The 20317-nt window shown below is 40.9% G+C and overlaps 1 protein-coding gene across 5 annotated transcripts in view; it reads right to left on the bottom strand.

Moving 5' to 3' along the window:
- Positions 1 to 20317, bottom strand: part of CTXND1 (cortexin domain containing 1) — a 42054-nt gene that overhangs the window by 9069 nt on the left and 12668 nt on the right. Inside the window, exons 1-2 of one of the 5 annotated variants that reach the window (XM_042476621.1) lie at positions 11942 to 11999; positions 291 to 404 (exon numbers count right to left, since the gene is read on the bottom strand). The exons of 3 other annotated variants lie outside the window; for them this stretch is intronic. The gene's annotated coding sequence lies outside the window, so the exon portion shown is untranslated. Of the gene's footprint in view, positions 1 to 290; positions 405 to 10502; positions 10673 to 11941; positions 12000 to 20317 lie in introns of those variants that run through there. One more of the 5 variants, XM_042476623.1, reaches the window with a different exon arrangement.

The following is a 20317-nucleotide window of genomic DNA, read 5'->3' as shown; positions in this document are numbered from 1 at the left end:
GAAACACTCCAGCTTTCCATGGTTGGATAGCTTGGATTCATTGGACAGGAAATTATTACACACACTGCAAACCTTTCAAACTCTGCTATAGTTTCCATATTTCCATTTTAGTTAGCTCTGAATGCTGTACCTGTGTGGATTGCTATTGTATAGGACTGTACTCTGCATTTTTCTAAATAAAATTATCTTAATTCACCCAACTCTGGAATCTTTCTCAAGTATTAAACATTGATAGGAAGGGGGAAGAAGATCTTAGGGCCTGAGCAGATGGAGGGGAAAATGTGGCTTACCTCCAGGGTTTCCTGATTCACGGGGAGAAACTGCTGTTTGCACTGCCCACTCCCAGAATGGGTCAAACACCTACAAGCAGTCCGCACTGGTCCTCTTTTTCTAAAAGGACGGACCTACCAAAATGAGACAGTGTATAATGCCATTATTTTTCTTCTGTTCTGCCCCAAAGGCATGTGCTCATGTGCATGGGTGCATTACCAGTAGCCAACAATTGTGTCCCTTGTCCTTCCCAGCTGCCACCCATTAGACTTCCCATGTGGCTGGCCATGTTACCAGCCACATAGCCACACAAGTGATCGACCACCTGACACAGTGATATAGCATGATCATGGAGGTTTCCTGTGCATGCTCTATTTCCTCTCTTTGCACCATGGTCCCCTTTTGGACCAGCTAATTCATTAATGTTTTTTATTAAACTCATTACATTGGTGGCCACCTGCCATGGTTGTCATCATTTCACTTCATGGGGTATGCAATGAGTCAATGGTGTATCTGAGCACTCCTGCACCAGTGTGGTCAACACACAAGCAGGTGACAAAAAATAAACCCTATGGAAAGTAATGGTGCTGGCAGCTGCATCAGGCCAGGCCCAAGGCACATGCTTTGCATCACTTCAGACAACTGCCTGGGTCTTCCTGAATGCCCGCAGCAGGATCATGCAGTCCGCACACTGATGCGACAGTGCACGTTTTCTGGCTTGAACTAAAGGAAACCAGGAGTTATTTTGCTCACCATACGTCAGAAATTACTTAAAGGCACACAACAACAACAACAACAACAACAACAACAAAATTCCACTTTAAGCGCCTTGACTGCGTCTTATAAAATCCTGGGGCTTACAGTTAGGGAAGGGACTAGCGCTGAGAATGCTAAATATGCCTTCCTAAACTAACAATCCCAGAATTCCAAAGGATGTTGCCATGGCAGTTAAAGTGAAACCATAGCACTATAATGGTGCATTATGAAAGAGACATAAGTCTCTCACTTAAAACCTTTTCGCTAACATGGAGTCTTGGAATCGTGGGGCCTGAGCAAATATCCCTTCATCTTTTCCATAGTTAGAAATTCATAGCATGCTTTAAGAACATCTGATGAAGACACCTCTCATTAAGTAACCCATATAAGTGTCTGCCTTTACCTTTTAAGCGCTTCAGACTGGCTAGCCATCAATGTAATGTCTTATCTCAAGCAATAAAGGACCCTCTCTCAGCTATTTCCGTTCTTTGTTCTTTTCTTCTTTTTATATTGCTTCTATCAAATTGTATTGGTAATTATAACTGGAGACTTCAGCTACAGTCACATTGGTTGAATAAAAGGACATTTGGGTCAGATATATTTTCTAGATTTCATAGGCACCTGTGCCATGGAAATGGTTCGTGTTGCCAACGCTTCACTTGTGAAAAAAGTTTTGAGACAACGTAATACGTTGATCCCAATAACAGTTAGGCTGCAGTCCTGAATATAGTTACTTAGAGGTAAGTCCTTATACATTGATACAAATATTTTAAAAAGAAAAAGTAAATATCTATGCAAACCCTTGAAAGAAAGGCAACCCACTGGGATCTACTCCTGAAATACACTGCAATATATACCAAATTCTGTACATGTTTACTTAAAAGTAAGTCCCACTCCAATCTGTTCTGGCTTTCTTTTCTCATGAGAGAAGACTGTATGTCATGCGCTGGCAGACTTTAGCTCAGAAACCAAAAACCTCAGTGTAAAATAGCAAGCTTTATTCAGAAGCCCAAACAATTTATGGTATGGTGATATTGTTAGCAATTGCAGTTATACAGTACATTAAAAGCACAAAGCAAGCCAAACCTTTTAATGTGCTCAAAGCTCATTTGTCATAAAAGTACATCTTTTATTTGCTCACACTACCTGGTTGTCTTCTCTCGTACCAGGCACCTCCAAAGAACTGACTTAGCAGTTCCCAGTGTCCATCATCTCCCTTCACATCTGTGCATTAGCCATCCTCAGGATAGATAACCATTCCCTTCCTCCCAACATCACCAGTATGGCACATCCCAGCATCCAGCAATATGAAATAAAACCGGAAGAGAGAAAAGCCTAACTGAGGAACAAACATGAAAGGAACTTTGAGGGATTCAGATCCTGACTTATTATCTGTTAAAATACTCAGGTTGGAAGACTGTTCTTAACTCTATTCTTCATGTTATTATGTGCCAACTGTAACTTACGGCAACCCTATTACAGGATTTTCTTGGCAAGTTTTGTTCAAAGGAGGTTCACCATTGCCTTCTTTTGAGACTGAAAGAGGCTGCATCTGCACTGCAGAAATAATCATTTGGCACTGCTTTAACTCTCATGGCTCAGTGTTATGGAGGCCTGGGATTTTTAGTTTGTTGTGGCATCAGAGTGCTCTGACAGAGAAGGCTACATGCCTCACAAAATTTCAAATCCCAGAATTCCACAGGATTGAGCCATGGCAGTTAAAGCAATGCCAAACTGCATTATTTCTGCAGTGCGGATGCAGCCTCAGGGTGGTGTGCCCAAGGTCACTCAATGGGTTTCCATGGCTAAGCAGGGATTCGAACTCTGATCTCCCAGCATCGTAGTCCAACCCTCAAGCTGCTATACCAACTGGTTGTTGTCTTAATGTTACTTTTAAATAACTCCCATTATCTTTAGAAAGAGAAACTGGAGTTGGCATTTAAAACATGTTAACATTTCTGTGGTCAATGGTCATAAGATTTGTTTGAAAGTTCTCCTTCTCCTTCTGTCAGGTCTGGTGCCCAGTGCTGTCAGTCTCTTTCCTGACACAATTATTCATGTCAGTTTTGGGCTCTAGTCCATATATCACAATCAATCTGGTGCCTGCATTTTAATAATCCTTGGGGTGATTCATAATATGATTTCCGTCTCTATATTTAAAAACCATTCAAGCAGCAAACCTGTCAGACTGTTATTTAAGTCTAGCACATTATACAACTTGTCAAAATTAACCCCTCTCTCCCTCTACCCTCTTGATACATGGTTTGTTTGCTAATTTCATAGTATGGACAGCATCTTGAGTCCCTTTGATATTACAGTGCCTAGGCTGGAAAGTACAGTTAGCCAGTTCCCCAATTACATAATCAAGATTTGGTCCTGAAATTCTGATTATGGAGCCATTATCTTGGCCTCGGGCAGCAGGTTTAAATGTCACCCCCATTTATTACACAAGATCACTTACTAATTTCAAATTGCTACCTTGGATATACAGTCTAGAGGTTTTGTTGGGTGGGAAACACTTTAACAGGATTATTTTTAACACTACTTTGCAAAGTGCACTCATCCTGAAAGAGAGAAGACATGGGGGTTTTCTTCTTCAGTATTTCCTTGCATTAATTTTCCTTATGTAAAAACTCTGGGAAATTCTCACCAAATGGGGAAACATATAAACATCTTGCATCCCATCATTTTTCATTTTCCTTAGCATGCACACCTTCTGCTCTGTTCTTTTGCTAACAGACCAGCCCTCTTAGACATTGCTGGTTATGAGATTTTTGTCTTTTTGGATCTGATCAGCTGAGGTCTCATGTGTCAAGATATTGCTTTTTGAGATGAAAGACACAGTTATGTGCTTCCATTTCATTTTACATACAGAAGCTGCCTGGAGTAGTGGTTCCATCTTATCTTGGTATTGGTAATATGGTGATATTTGGGGATATGGCTCTAAGTATCGCTCAGTGGCTACAAGATTCTGGAAGCTGCCATCCAAAAAGGTAACTTTTCCATGTTCTAACCCAGAGCTTGGAAAACATAATTTTGGATTACAGCCATATATGCCACCCTGAGTTCACTGGAGGAAAGACAGAAAATAAAGGTTACTGGGGAATATGAGTTGGAGGGTGACTCTGATCTCATGTCCTGCCTTTCAGCTTCCCACAGATGTCTCACTGGCCCCTATGGATCTGCTACAGTTGGACTAGATTAACCTTTAGTCTGATCCATCATGATTCCTATGTTCTAAATGGTCCAAATATATCTGGCTTGGTTTCTTCACCAGTGTATTTAATGTCAGATGGTGCTGATCACCCACAATGTCATATTTTCTTTGTCAGCAAACATAATCTGGAAGAGGGAAAGGCCAATAATGGTACGAATTAAAACTTGCACCCAGAATCTTCTGCCTTAGATACACAAACAGGACAGCAATATGGACATTCAGCTACTAATCCATAGAATACACCTGAGCAAAGCTCATCCACTTTACTGGGACTTCTGCATATGCAATCTGCAGGTAAGCCTGCAGCATCAAATTGTCAGTATACTGGCAGCTGCAGAGCTTAATATACGGATAAATGAAGCGCAGCTGCAAAGCCAAGGTTAATGTTCTTTTAATGCCAAGCCCCCAATAGTCCACTCTGCACAGCTTGCAACTGGCCAGACCATCTTCCAGCAATGCTACATCTCTCAGGTTGAAGCATGATAGTCAAGTCTTTTAAACAAAAACAGAACTGGGATGGTAAAATATCAACCTGGCTTGCAGAAATGACAACTTCCGCAAAGCTTATTCATTTACTTCACCTTTTGAGATGTGCATGCTGAGGGCATCAGTTAAAAAACCGTAATGCCTAACTTAACTATTTGCAAAATCCAAACAGATGTGTAAAGAAATGAGGGAAAATGTTTGATATATGGGCAATTTATAAGCTATAAACAAGTTACGTTTTTTTTTTGGATGATAGCTTCCAGAATCCCACAGCCAGTATGCCTCTATGAGCAGAGAAGCTATATATTTCAGAAACACCTTGAGGATTACATTGCATTACCACCTGATCAATGGAAAGCAGATTTTTCTGCCAGGAATAGTGAGCATTTTTTCCTGTCCTGCAACACTATATCTAAGAGCCAATGTGGCGTAATATTTTCAGTGTTGGACTAGGCCTCTGGAGACCAGGGATCGAATCCTGGCTCAGCCATGTAAACCCACTGGATGACCTTGGGCAAGTCACATTTTCTCAGCCTCAGAGGATGGCAATGGCAAACCCCCTCTGAAGAAACTTGCCAAGAAAACTCCATGATAGGTTTGCCTTATGGTCACCATAAGTTGGAAACGACTTGAAGGCACACAACAACAAACAACAACATTATATCCAAGTGCAGCCCTTTACTTTCTGCTAACAAATAAGCCATTTCATTTACATGGAAGGAACCCAGTGTTGTATACAGTACTGGCTATTTTGCAGTATGGCAGTAATTGTTCTAGGCATGGTATTCAAAGACATAGCTATGCTAGTCTGTATCAGTATACTACAAATTTTGTTTTCTCAGTCTCAAACATGAGATCACTCTACATATTACTCTAGGTGTGTTCATATTTTTGAGAGGATGGGCTCATATATATATATATATATATATATATATATATATATATATATATATTTTGACAGGCCAATGCCTTGTATCCTTCAAATGATTTAAAAAAGTAATCAAAAGCAAATATTTTAGTCAAATGGAATAGTTACTTTTGAAAATGAAGCCACTGTACCATAATGAAAAAACTGCTTGTGGACTTGGTACCCTGGTTGTAACTAATTCCTTCTGAAAGCTATGCTTCCAAACTCCAGCTTAAAAGATCCCTCGATCTGCATTTAACAGATTGGAGGAAACATTTTATTTTTAAAAAACCCTTCATAAAACAATTCAACTTGAGCAGAGCACATGACCCATTTACTTCTTATGAAGGTTAGTGGCACATTGGGTCAAAGAGAGGCTAAATGAGAGTTGTTTGTGTTCAAAGTGCCTGGAGGCAGCTCTGGCTGAGCCAGTGTCCTTGTACATTTTTTGTCAAAGCATGTGTCAACTGAATGCATCCTTCACCCTTGAAGGAGGTGACAGGATTTTGCAAGTTTATTTATGCCACTGAACTATCTAAGTATGGATTTAAAGCCAAGAGGACACTGGTGGAACCTGTCTGTGTGGATGATTATGTAAGAGAGTATGATGATCATGCCCACAAAAGCACTCCTCTTAGGAGGAATGGTATGCAGCCACTGTGGTGTAGCAGTTTGAGTGTTGGATCATGACTCTGGAGACCAAGGTTCAAATCCCCGGTCAGCCATGAAACCCACTGGGTGACTTTGGGCCAGTTTCATGCTTTCAACCTCAAAGGAAGGCAATGACAAATTTGCTCTGAACAAATCTTGACAAGAAAACCCTATAATTAGGATTGCCATAAGTCTGAAATGACTGGAAGGTACACAACAACAACAACAACAACAACAAGCTAGCATTCTGTTGCCTTGTAGTTCAGATTCAAGGGACAATGATAGATCTATCACCCTCTCAGATTTCATTGTTCCATCTGAGCTTAGGTGAAATCTTCATTGTAGCTTGGAGGAGAGATGGATTTTGCTAGCAATAGTATATCGTTATTGTATTGGAATGCATTTTGCAGTGGCTTGGTCTTGAAAGGACAACTAAGACAAGTCCTTAGCTTTACAAAAGATCTGTTCACTATGAAAATTCAAACTGCCAGAACTGGTTTATGGAGATGAATGAGCACAGCTGCCTGCATTTTAAAACTGTCCTTTGAAAAATAGCTATGGGGAGTGTTGTGATGAGTGCCTGAACTTCAACAATAACCGTGATAGCTATAATACACTCTGCTACATATATCGTAGCAGGTCTTTCTCATTCAATGTCCCTTCGGCCTTTCGGCACACGGTGGGCAAATATACACTGCCAAACATTGGGATTGTGTTGTAAGCTGATAAACAGATTTATGGCAGTCATGTCTAATTCTACATTAAATTGCTAATAATGTTTCAAGGTTACCTGCCTAGGAAACCTTGGAGGTTCTGTCTAATTAGGCTACACTGGAGCCAGCCTTTCAGAAATGAGCATAGTGCAAAAGTATTTAATTCATCTGGGAAGCGGCAGATTTAGAAGCAAGGGGGAAGGGGATGACCTAAACCTTTCCCTTTCTCTTCGATTCCCGTGATGTTCATATTTTCGTCAGGGTTGCGTCCACAGATTGGATTGGCATGGTTGATTAAGATAAAATTTTATATAGCTAGAATAGTTTGCTAATACTCTATGCTGATTCTGAGCAAAGATAAATATACACACTACTTAGAAGTTTAACTTCAGATCATAATTTGCCCCTGAGGTTGCCAGCTGACCTTCAAAACACAGCTGGCCAAGGCCTGCTCTTAACAGCATCTTGATCTGCAGGCAGGTGAGCTGTTACCTCCATGTTATGAAAACTCCCTTGACACGAATGCCTAGTCGTAACCGACTGTATGGGGTGGTGCTCAACTCTGTTACTAAGCTGTAGAGCCAGTGTTGTTCGAGGACTACACTGCTGGACATGTGGTTAGCATGGCTGCACTGAACACTGTTACCTTCCTGCCAAAGTAGTACCTATTTATCTACTTGCCTTTGCATGTTTTCCAACTGCTAGGTTGGTGATGCATAACCCTCCAACATTTTGCAGGTGAAAACGAGAACACGCGTGGCCAAGCAACATCATAGAATCATAGAGTTGGAAGAGACCTCAAGGACCATCACCTCCTGCCATGTAGGAACACAGAATCAAAGCACCCCTGACAGATGGCTACCCAGCCTCTGTTTAAAAAGCTCCAAAGAAGTGTGGTCAAGATGGCAAAAGTTATGAATGAGGAAGTACACACAGTCTAGGAGAGGTTTTTGCCAGAGCCTACTGGGAAGGGAAAGATTCAACTATCTCCTCTTCTCACTGCTACCCACTAAATTAACTTAGTGCAAACTACTCTTGCACTTTGAATTCCATATGCAGCAACTGAAGTAAGATGAAGACAAAGGGGGAAAGTGGGAGTAGGAGAGAGAAACTGGGGCATTTCAAAAGCGCCTGAAAAGGTGGGACAACAGAGCATTATTTGGGACAGTATCTGCCAAATTGGGACAGTTGAAGGGTATGTGTGATGTTACAAAGAACGTCCCCTATTTATGCTGTTAAGATAACCACAATTGCTCAGAGTATGACATTCAAACTAAAAAACACAAATCATGTATCACTAATGTCTATGACTCTGGAGACCAGGATTCAATTCCCAGTTTGGCCATGGAACCCACTGAGCTCTCGGCCTCAGAGGAAGGCAATGGCCAACCTCCTCTGAGCAAATTATGCCAAGAAAACCCCCATAATAGATTCATCTTAGGGTTGCCATAAGTCAAAAATGACTTGAAGGCATACAACAACAACAACAACAAATAAGTAATGAGGAAAACACATACGTTTTCCAATTTTATTTTTATTTATATTTCTGAAGACTTTACAGACAAGTTGTTATTAGTCCTGAATATAGACTTTCCAAGACACTTCTCTTGTCCTGAGATTCCTCCCCTTGCCTGTAGAAGAGGGGCCAGCTCCTGAAATCTACAAACCCTACTCTTCATGCAAGAGTCAAGCAGGAATGCTCCATTTATTTATTGCATGTGGTCCCTATAGGTGGTCCATGCTCAGTGGGCCCTTTGACATAAGAGGTGGTGATGTGTTAGTAGGACTAATGCTCCCTTTAGTTTCCCTTCCTCTAAAGTTAATTGAATCAATCATGAATTTAATAATGCAATTCCAGGGAGGAGATCATGGCAGTTGCCCTAATTGCATAGATCTAAATGGCTGGCATGAAGGCAGCAAAACCAAAATAATCTCTCTCTTGAAACACATGCAGCAGCACCTTTTCAAATACCTTTTTAAAAAGCAATCTACAGACATTAACCCATGTGTACAATTTGGCTCAGTGTGAGACATCTCTGCTACACCTTAGGTTATACCTTTGTCAAAATAAATTTGCTTCAGATGCTATAGTATTAGTCTTGGGCTGGGGCTATATTCCAGAAGACCTTCACAAGATTATTCCTAAGCCAGTGAAAAGGGGACATAAAATTCAAATGCACAGTGTTGTACAATGCAGTGTGTAATCCTAATTTTAAAAAGCATATGTATAAAAATGCAGGTCCCGTTTATTAAATGGCATTCACATTGTGTAATGGGATGGGAATAGGAAGAGGGGAAAAGATGCATAGCTGCAGCATAGTCCCAGGACTTTTTTCGGAGCAGAAGCCTTGACATTGGCCAGAACACTAAGTATAACAGACTATTGTTTGCTGTGGCAAGCAAATGAGGCGATAACAAGCATTACATTTTGTACTCTTTGTGACAGATCAGCAAATAGGAAGTTAGAACATTAGAAAGGTAATATATTTAAGGCATGATACTAGTGTCCTTCTCATTTATACAATTCCAGTATCATGGTAATAGGATATTTAAATGAACTTTCTTTTTTCTTTTGTGGCAAGATTAGTGGTATTTCTAACTAGTATTATTCAGTGAGTTTAATGGGATTTACTCCCAACTAATACAGTGGGCCCTTGGTATCTCCTGGGGTTTGGTTCCAGGACTCACCATGGACACCAAAATCCATGAATACTCAAGTCCTATTTAATTCAATGGCATAATACCATTGTGTCACCCCAAATGTACCAGCCATTCTCATGGGACAAGCTTTGAAGCTCCTGGTGAGATCTTTATTCACCACACATGTGTTTGTTAACCATGCTGAGGAATGTAAGCAGTCAATAACATCATTAACACATCCCATCCCATCCCATCATCCATCATAAATAATATTGTAAGCAGAAAAGTCACTAAGCAGCTATGTTAGAAAATATGAGGGACTCAGATCTTGAGAGCTACCATATTTTGACAGCAAATATGGTAACTCTCTGTGGAGCAGGAAAAATCCAGATTGCTCTTTCATCTGGCGGTCTTGCAGACTGGTGGGGTGAAGCATCTCCTCTGCATCCAGAAGTAACAGGAAGTCCAAGAGGTTTTATTTTTTTAAAAACCACATTATTTTATTTTACTCCACCATTCTGTCAATGGCACTGGTGGCATCATTGATTTTGGTGGCAGTAATGCATACCAAAATTGGCCATGCAGTTACATGCTGGCAATGTGTACCCTCCAACTGCCCCTATTTGGCAGGGAACATGTCGATAATCCTCTGCCATCCCACTTTTCCAGATACTTTTAAAACATTCCAGTTTCTCTTTCATCTTCCTACTTTCTGTGTATGTCTCCAGCTTATTTCAACTGCTACAAATTTGGCTCATAGCACTAAAGAAATTTTCACTCAATTAATTTAGCAACGAGAAGAGGCTGCAACCGAACCTTGCCCCATGCTCAGGCAGAAGCAAACTGCTGTGGCTTCTCTTACCTTGTGTGTTCTTCTTCATTTAATGTTTGCCATCTTGACCACACTCTAAGGTGTGGCCATATGCAACCTGGTTTTCATCTGTGAAATGCTGGAGGCTGTGGCAAAGTATTCCCATCTCTGCGCTAGCTGAAGGGCTGCTCAATCCTAGACTGAGTCAAGTACAGCGTTCACAGTTGGGTAGTGTTCCTGGACCTAGCACTGTCTGGGGAAGCATAGGAGCCTTCTGAGTGGTGTCTGCTACTGCTTTGAGTCTGCAGAATTCCCTTCCCAAAGAGGCTGCTTCCCTCCCCTTTTCCCTCTCAACAAAAGGCTAAGACCTTTGCATTTTGGCAACTGACTGGATGCTGAAGAAGCAGCTGTTAACTAGGGAGTGATGCATATTTTATTACCTTCCCTTTCATTTTCTTTTAATTAACTACTTCAATTGAATTGTGTTTTCCTATATATAGTGTGTTTGTGTGTGTATTGCCTTGTGGACCACCTTGAGTACAGTTTTTGGAGAAAGGAGGGATATAAATCTAAAGGTGCCTAGAACGACTTTACGTGAATACCTTAGTTACAGAAGCAGCTGTGTTCCTGAGTATTGCTGCTTTAATGGAAAATTGGGTTCCAGAGACAGATATGACATGGAAAGAATAGGGATGGGTTCCTATAGTACAAAAAAGAAAATCAGTCCAACACGTTTCAGCAATTTTTTAATACAAAACTAACTTGCGGAATGAAGTACCCAGGTCAGACAAGCCTTGCATAAGTAAACAAAAATGTTTTGGACCTTCTAGAGACCATTTGAAGGCTTCCTCTACAATTCCATCCATCCAAGGATGATCTTTATTTTCACCAGCCACCAGTTTTCTTTTGCTGTTTATTCATGCTCAGTAAAAGATTCTAGAGGCAGCTGCTGTTTAACTTGCCTGTAGTAGGATCTTAGAATCAGTATATAGAGAGATCTTACAGACTACAGGCTAACATGGCTATGTCTTTGATTTTTTGCCTGTAGTAGACAGGCACACAGCTACAGTAGGATCAGTAGAGAAGAATGCCATTCTTCCCCAGCTCACATATTACTGCATTGTTTCCTGCAGACAGTGCTTCCACATGGCACTAAAACTTTCTATTTCTCCAGCCCTCCACCATCCTCCCAGTGTTGATGCAGCTAAACGAAATTCAAACTAGGGAACAGGAAGGAAAAGAAGGGCCTAAATGGACATAAAAAGACTTGGTAATAAGGAACTTTTTTGCCAGAGGCTTTGTTAACTAAGGTATACCTGTAAAGAATAAACAGGGCTTTCAATGGACATTGTGTCACAAATAACTAATCAGTCATCAATAAGAGAGGCAATTAAAAAATAAAAAGAAAAGATGATGGCCCAAATCAAATTATTATTCCCAACCACAGTTGAGTCATTGAATCAATAGCATTTATGTAAGTGCTGAATTACCAAGTTTCCATTGATTTCATGGACTAATTGTTGATGTTGTTGTGTGCCTTCAAGTTGTTTCCAATTAGTGGCGACCCACCCTATCATGGCGTTTTCTTGGCAAGATTTGTTCAGAGGAGGTTTGCCATTACCTTGCCCTGAGACTGAGAGCATGTGACTTGCTCAAGTTCATCTAGTGCAGCAGTTCTCAAACCTGTGGGTTGCAACCCCCTTGGGGGTCGAATTACCCTTTCACAGGGGTTGCCTAAGACCATCAGAAAACACATATTTCCAATGGTTTTGGGAACCGAGACACTGCAATTTTATGATTGGAGGTCACCACAGCATGAGGAACTGTATTAAAGGATCATGGCATTAGGAAGGTTGAGAACCACTGATCTAGTGGCTTTCATGGCTGAGCTGGAAATTGAACCCTGGTCTCCAGAGTCATAGTCCAGCACTCAAACCACTACCCCATGTTGGCCTTCCAACATTTTGTAGAGGAATCCTGGTCAAGCAACATCAGTTGAAAATGGCAAAAGATCTTATTGAGGAAGTGCACACATACTAGGCTGCAGCAGTTTGCTTTTGCCTGAGTATCCTGGGAAGGATAAGATTCTGCCCTTCTTCTCCATTCTTCCCTGCTGAAATAACTCAGTGCAAACTACTTTTGCACTTTGCATTCAGTTATTAACTAAGTGCAAACTACTTTTGCACTTTGCATTCAGTTTGCAGTAATTGAATTAGACTGAGGACAAAAGGGGGAAAGTTGGAAGAGTGAGATCTTTAGAAACATCTGAAAAGGTGGGTTGTAGAAAATGAACGGGGACTGTTCCTACTGAATTAGAACAGTTGGAGAGTATGACCTACTGTTGTTGGGACCAAGTATTGCATTTGGATTTATACTTTGGGGAAACTTTGATAATGATGACTCTTCTTGCTTTCCAAGCTTACAATTTAAAATTATGAATTCAGGCAGCACTGCTGCAAGAACTTGCACTATTTGCTGTATCAAAAGTTCTGCTCATTAAATAACCCTCATCCCATTAACTGTTTTAAATGAATTCGAAGATGGAAATGTTAATAATTTGGGGTTTGCTTTAACTGCACTAATTGCTAGTACTGAGAAGTATTTGTAGCTGGTTAGTGGAACAAAAGTACATAAATAATGCAGCGCATCGAAAATTCAAAACTGGCCTCATTCCAATATCATTAAACCCAATCCACACGGTGTATGTCAAATTTCAATAAAAGTTGTAATTCATGTGATGACATTTAGCAGTGTGAAGCTGTATGGGGGGTAGATGACTGTTTGGAGAAAGCTTAGCATGACTTGGCCAGGTAGGGGCAGACATTAACCCATGGCCTACCATTTGGCCCCTGCTTTTTGCTAGCGTCCTTTATGGAAATGGAGGCTTTATCTGAGGCAGCTAAGAAACCCCTGCCAGTAGTTCCCAAGATATTGATAAACCTAAATCCATCTCTGCTGTTAATAGGGTCCCTTTAGTTCTGTGTCACAATGGCTGATAGGTTTCAGACATAGGGCCATTTGCATTGCACAGTTATATACTATCATTCCACTTTAATTGTCAGGGATCCATCCTATGGAAGCCTAGAATTTGTAGTTTCAGGAGGAGGATTTTGAATTTTCAGGCAGACCATTACCATGCCTCACCAAACTACAAACCCCAGGGTTGCATAGGGTGGAAACATGGCAGTTAACGTAGAATTTGTTGTTGTGTGTTTTCAAGTTGTTTCTGACTCATGAAGTTTTCTTGGCCAAATTTGTTCAAAGGAAGTTTGCCATTGCTTTCCGTTGAGGCTGAGAGTGTGTGACTTGCCCAAGGTATGACAAATGACACCATACTACTAGCAGAAAATAGTAAAGACTTGCAACAACAACGGAAGAAACTCAAGGAAGAAAGGGCAAAGGCAGCTTTACAGCTGATCATTAAGAAAACAAAAATAATGATTATTTCCATAATTTTAAAGTAGGCAGTGAAGACACTGAGACAGTGAAAGATTTCCTATACTGTGGCTTTGTCATTAAACTGGAGACAGCAATCAAGAAATCAAAATAGATGAGGGGTGCATATACACTGTAAGAATAATATAGTTTGACACAACTGTAAATATCATGGTTCCATCCTATAGAATTCTGGGATTTGTAGTTTTTGGAGGTGCTAGCACTCTTTGGCAGAGAAAGCTAAAGACTTTGTAAAACTACAAATCTCAGTATTCCATAGGATGGAGCTACAGCATTTAAAGCAGTGTCAGTGCATTATCTCTACAGTATAGATGCACCACAGGATTTGGAAGGGCAGCTAAGAAGGAACTAGACAAGATCCTGAAATGTAAAGATATATTATTGATTACCAAAGTTACGATTGTCCATGACACTATATTTCCAGTTTCTACATACGATTGTGAAAGCTGGACAGTGAAGAAATCTGTTAGGAAGAGAATGAACTCATTTGAAATGGGGTGCTGGAGGAGAGTTCTGTGGATACTCTGGCCTGCCAAAAAGACAACTTAAAAAGGTCTTAGAGCAAATCTAGAGGGAACTCTCCCTAGAATCCAAGATGATTAAACAGAGAGTGTTATACTTTGGCCATATCATGAGAAGACCTCACTCACTGGAAAAGGCATTAATGCTTGGTAAGATGAAGGGCAGCAAGAAAAGAGGAAAACCAAATTACAGGTGGATAAACTCCATCAAGAAAGCCACAGCCCTGACTTGGAGATTTCTCATTCATATGGTCACCATATGTTGAAGCCATTTATGCATTTAAGAACAAAATTGTTTAGTGTGAATGGAACCTGTGTATTTCGTTTGTACTCAGTTATCTCCGCAGAGCAGTGAAGAGAGGAGTGGGTAGAGGCTCTGATCAATGTTTGATCCAAGGTACGGGAACCATTTTAACTATTTTGATTTCCTTATTGCCTTGGTTTAATTTATGCAGATCCTCCATGGTCATTATTTTTGTTTTCTTTATGTTCAGCTACTTGATATAGCAGCCCCTTCACCTGGCAGGAAATCCAGAGACCAGCAAGTTGTCTACTCAGCCCAGGGCCTCTGCAAACAATTTTCCTTTCATGTAAACATAAAATGAGACACCCGGTTTTTACTGCCACATTTTAGACAATTCCAGTCCAATTACAGGAGGAGGGCTGCAAGTGGTTTCAGAAGGAGGAACAAATCACAAGGACACAAATGAATTCTGTTTGATGTTGCCAATTAATGTGGCAAGATTAAGTCATCTATCATGGAGAGAAAGTGACTGGAAATAAGATTTGTCAAAAGTTGCCTCCAAGTGTATCCATTCAGTGTTGCTAATATGGATTTTCTCACTATGTGTGGCAGTTACTTTGGCATGTTAGATTGATTCCCATGTGAATAATTTTGAATGTTCTAAATAGGTGGTGGGTATAAGTCATTTGGACTCTACAAGCAGGTCCCTCAGTGATTTAGGAGCACAGGGTGCTTAGTGTCAAAGCTCAAAAGTTCCAGTCTACCCTATTGAGGATGGAGCAAGCTTATTTTCTGCTGCTCCAGAGAATAGGATCTGGAACAATGGATGCAAGCTACAGGAAAAGAGATTCCACCTCAACATTAGAAGGAACATCCTGACAGTAAGAGCTGTTCGACAGTGGAACACACTCCCTCCTTGGAGGTCTTTAAACAGAGGCTGGATGGCCATTTCTTGAGGGTGCTTTGATTGTGAGTTCCTGCATGGTGGGGGTTGGATTGGGTAGCCCTTGTGGTCTCTTCCAGCTCTAAGATTCTATGATTCTACCCACAGAGAGGTGCAGCAGTATACCCCACACTGGAAGGCAGAAACCACCCTCTGAGGTGTCATCCTGCACGATCCACACATCCTGCGCCCTCCGAGAAACACCTCTGCTTTCAGGAATGCTGTGATTACATCCTGCATTGCAGATCTTTCACTGAGAAAGAACGTCAGTGAGATCATCTCTAAGGTTCCCTGTGGCACTGCCACCATGACACTGGCATGGTCATGTGGGATTGCTAGATACTGGCTGTCATTAGGGTTTGCTTATGAATGCAGTTTATCAGTCATTAAACAGTGAACTCATAGGAAACAAGAGAAACAGCTTGTAACTCACAGCTTCATTCCCACCAGATAGGTCCTTTTTCATTAAATGAGAACATGGGGGGGGTCATTGGTTGACCAAAGCAATGTAATTTGTTTCCTGGCCTTTATTTGTCAGCTACAGTAGCCATTTGCACTTTGCTGATGCTAGCTTAAAACTGCAGAAAGATGGTCTCATACAAATAAGAGGATTCCTATAAACTAACTGTGAGCTGGAAAGTCTTCCCAGAAATTGAATTCATCTTCCTAAACTGAGAGGATGTTAATAAAGTCATATTTCACTCTAAGCACCCCGAGGCCATGTTCTGAGCGTGAAGCTTGGTGTCATTGATTTTTCCTCCTCATTCTGCAAAGCTCCCCCTTTAAAAAGATTTTTAATTTACAGAACCAAAGGGTCAACCCGGATCCTTCCCCTTCAACGATTGTGCATCTGTCCCTAGTCATTTTCCCCCCAGCTGATGGCACGAAGAATACAAACTGGATATCACACCCTCCAAACTGTCCCAGTTTGGCAAAGAAAGTCACTATTAATCTTCTGCCATCCCACCTTTTCGGCTGCTTTTAAAATGTTCTCCTCTCCTTTTCTCAACTTCCCCATTAATCCTTGCTTACTTTGTTGCTGCAAAGTGAGTTCAGACTGAGAAATGTTGGCTGGTATGTTTTGCCAGGGACCAGCATCTGTGCCATCATATGTTCCTAAGTCTCAAGTTTTAATAACATGTACTATCTTGACCACCCTCAATGTTGCTTTTACCCAAACCTACTGGGAAGGGCAAGATTCTGCCCCCTTTCACCTCCTTGCTGAATTAGTGGCATACAAACTACTTTTCCACTTTGAACTCAGTATGCAGCTGTTGAAATAAGCAGAGGAGAAAGGAGAAAGTGAGAGAAGGAAAAGAAACTGAGGCCTGTTACAGACTGCCAAAGTAAAGCTGCTTCAGGTCTCTTTGGAGGTATGCTATTTAAATGATGCATGGGTCCTAAGAGTCCAGAGGTTGCCCCAAAGCCTCACTCCATTCCTAAGCACCGGAGTGCAGTGTTGGTGCAGCTTCCGGATTCTTAGGGTGCATGCATCATTTAAACAGCATACCTCCAAAGAGACCCGAAGCAGCTTTATTTTGGCAGTCTGTAACAGGCCTGAGTTTTTAAAAGCAGCTCTCCTTGACAGACTGGAACAGTTGCAGGTTATGAGCGACTTACATCAGGTAAGAACTATGTCAAAGAAATGGGGGAAAGCATCCAACCTCTGCTGAACTGATTTCTGAACAATGTGACTTCCTATGTGATAACACATTGCAAAAACAGTAAAACCTGGAAGCCCTGTTCCTTTGTAATTTGCTTGCTCTGTCTGGGGACATCATTGATCCTGCTCTGAAAAAAGTGCCAAAGCTGCTGAGCTTCCCTGCAATTCCCTGCTCAGGTACCTCATTGAAAACAAGCACCATCTGAGTTGTAGAAAACTGGATTTGGGAAATACTGGCCATTTCTCCTCTGAAGGTCAAATCACTGTTGCACAATGCACACCGCTCAGGAATCATTAGTAATCATCCCTTCCACAGGCTTTCCCTAATTCTCTTTTTCTTGCAGATGAACAGTTCTTCTCAGCCATGCTACAATTTTCACTTTAGAAAATGGAGAGTAAATTATTATTTTCTTGCTTCCCTTTAGGGAAAACCACTCAGTCAGCAACATTTGGGAAGTGTTCAGCTGGAGTCCTTTAATCCTCCTTGAACATTACTGCACTGCTGTTTCATACACTCCCTGTCATAGGGGTTTTTTCCCCTTTAAAAATGAAAAAAAAAGTGCATTTCACCTATATTTAAGCACTTGTTATTTTCAGGCAAGGAGGAGTGTGAGAAGAGTATCAAGAAATATTGGAATAAAGAATGTGAAAATGCTGATGTGGGAGAAAAAGCAGTGAGAACTGAGGCTCCACAGATGGAGTTAAATATGTACAAAAACCTTGTTATTGTTGTGTGTCTTCAAGTGGTTTCCAACTTATGACAACCCTAAGGTAAACTCATCACTGGATTTTTTTGGCAAGGTTTGTTCAGAGAGGGCTGAGAGTGTGTGACTTGCCCAAGATCACCCAGTGGGAAAACGAAGGCTTTCATGGCCGGCATCCATAGCCTTTTGTGGGTTTTTCGGGCTATGTGGCCATGTTCCAGAAGGGTTGACATTTTTGCCAGCATCTGTGGCATCTTCTTCTCTGAAGATACCAGCCACAGATGCTGGCGAAACATCAACCCTTCTAGCACATGACCACATAGCCTGAAAAACCCACCAATGGGTTTCCCTGGCTGAGTGGGGATTGAAACCCTAGTCTCCAGACTCTTTATTTATGTCCAAAATGTATGTCCCACCTTTCTTCCACAGTGGTACTCAAGGCTGGTCACAACATATCAAAAAATACAAGGTTAAAACATTGAATACAAAAGCTAAAAATAAAACACTACTAACAACTAAAACATAGATAAAAACAGACTCTAATCTCTAAAGTCTTAGTCCAATGCTCAAACCACTATACTGTTCTGGCTCTACAAATATCTCCCCGGACCCAAATATTCCTGATGCTTGTAAAATTCCTCAGACGTTCCCTACTATTTGGAAAGATAACTGCAGAAAATTAATAGTCATCAGGTCACCAAAATTAGATGACTCCAATTTGTTTTTTCCTCATTTCAAACATATATACATAAAGGAACGTTTTAAACAGTGTGTTCTGGTTCAGATGTAACAAAATGATTTCCTGCTGTGTAAATGAGCCTTAGGTTTCACTTTGTACACTTTCCTCCCTTTATTTCCACATCAGAGGAGGTAAGCAAAAACATTCTCCTTTTTAAGCTAAACTGCAGTTCCTGTTGATTTCCAAATCTGGGAAACTGTAGTTTGTGTAAATCAACATGCAGCCTTCAACGTGCTTTTTGCTTCTTCTCATTCGCCTGTTTGCCACCACTCAAATCAATGGTTTGACCATCACAAACATGAAAAAATGACAGACTGTAAAGAATCTGGCCTTCTCTAATTTTTGAAACACTTTTTAAACTTCCCTTTTTGTAGACAGAGGAGACAATCTGCTGCACACTGCTGGTCGTAACTGTGGTCTCTTTCTAGGTGGAGAGAGTCTAGCCTTGGGAAGTTGTCCATCCCAACTTTAAACTATGGTTAGTCAGTAGTAGTCAGGATCAGACCATGGTTCAAATGAGCCAGATCAAGGTTTGCCAACTTGAAAACTGGAAATGGCTCTTATACCTTTAATGGTTGTGCAGCAAGGGTAATTTCAGTAGGTGTTACTTGTTACCTGACTGCATGACAAGCAACACCTGCTGAAATTCCCTCTTCTATACAACTATTAAAGGTATAGAAGCCCTCTCCGGTTTCCAATCTGGCAACACTAGCCAGATCCCAGCTTGTTCTTTATCTCCAGTTAAGACAAAACATTGCCTTCAGGTTCAGATGCCATAGAAATTGCAGACATATCAATTTCTTCTCTCTGGCAAAAGGTGAATGGAAGTCACAGTGCATGAAAGCTAAGATCATCACAGGTCAGGCAATAGTCCATTGTCTGCTGGAGAAAACCCATAGTCCAAAAAACCCACAAAAAACTATGGATGCCGGCCATGAAAGCCTTCGACTTCACAATATAGAGATACATGCTTTGCATACTTTTGAAAACTTCCACTATAGAGTTTTCCTTTTTACCATATTAACTAATATTAAATTACCTTTATTATTTACATTTGTGTTCTGTGAATTCCATACTTTCTGTAATGAACAGCTAGAGGCTGTTTCCAGCTCCCTTGTTGATACAGTCCTTTGCCATCAAACAGAGTGCCTAGGTGTGGAATAATATTTGATGGGGTTGTCCTATCTCAACAAATTCCTCTTTCTTCATTCTTTGCCTATACATCAGTGGCATCATGGTGCCTTGTTAACATGTGGCAAAATCTACTCTAAGAGCAATATTACAGGGGCTAATAAATCACCCGCAATGTCAGATGCGCACTTATTTATTTGCTTTATCCTCCAATGTGATAGATGTCACTCTCTGTCAGCAATGCATGCCTTCACTCTTCATTGGAGAAACAGGACAATCTCTACACAAGAGGATAAATGGACACAAATCTAGATATGGCAATACCCCAAAACCAGTTATTGAGCATTTCAGCCTTCTTGGACATACAATCTGAGATTTACAAGTAGTGGTTCTCAGACAAGGAAATTACAAAGGAAGTCTGGAAAGAGAAACAGCTGAGGCATGAACAAAGATAATGGTTTCATG

The sequence above is a fragment of the Sceloporus undulatus genome, chromosome 6 (assembly GCF_019175285.1).
Source record: "Sceloporus undulatus isolate JIND9_A2432 ecotype Alabama chromosome 6, SceUnd_v1.1, whole genome shotgun sequence".
Lineage (NCBI taxonomy): Eukaryota > Metazoa > Chordata > Lepidosauria > Squamata > Phrynosomatidae > Sceloporus > Sceloporus undulatus.
Note: the sequence above shows the minus strand (reverse complement) of the source record. Positions and strands in the feature narration are given on the sequence as shown.